Below are 461 nucleotides of genomic sequence, written 5' to 3' on the forward strand. Positions count from 1 at the left end.
CTGTACATTATATATATATATATATATATATATATATATATATATATATATATATATATATATATATATATATATAATATCTTTCATTTTGCTGTCAAATGATTAAAAAAACAGCTATATTCTCTGAAACATTTACTAATATTTAGTGTATATCTATCTATCTATCTATCTATCTATCTATCTATATATATATATATATATATATATATATATATATATATATATATATATATAAAATAAGAAAAAAGAAAAAAGAGAAAAGGATATTTCAGGTACTTAAAAAGGTATTAATCAGGACGTTTCGGACTACAAGTCCTTCATCGGCTGAATACAAAAAAAACAGTGCTTTAAGAAGTACGAAGTCCGAAACGTCCTGATAATTGATTTGTAATCAATTATTCTATCTTTTTAAGTACCTGAAATATCCTTTTTTCTTTTTTTCTTTTTTCTTATTGATCATT

The sequence above is a fragment of the Acipenser ruthenus genome, chromosome 14 (assembly GCF_902713425.1).
Source record: "Acipenser ruthenus chromosome 14, fAciRut3.2 maternal haplotype, whole genome shotgun sequence".
NCBI classification, from domain to species: domain Eukaryota; kingdom Metazoa; phylum Chordata; class Actinopteri; order Acipenseriformes; family Acipenseridae; genus Acipenser; species Acipenser ruthenus.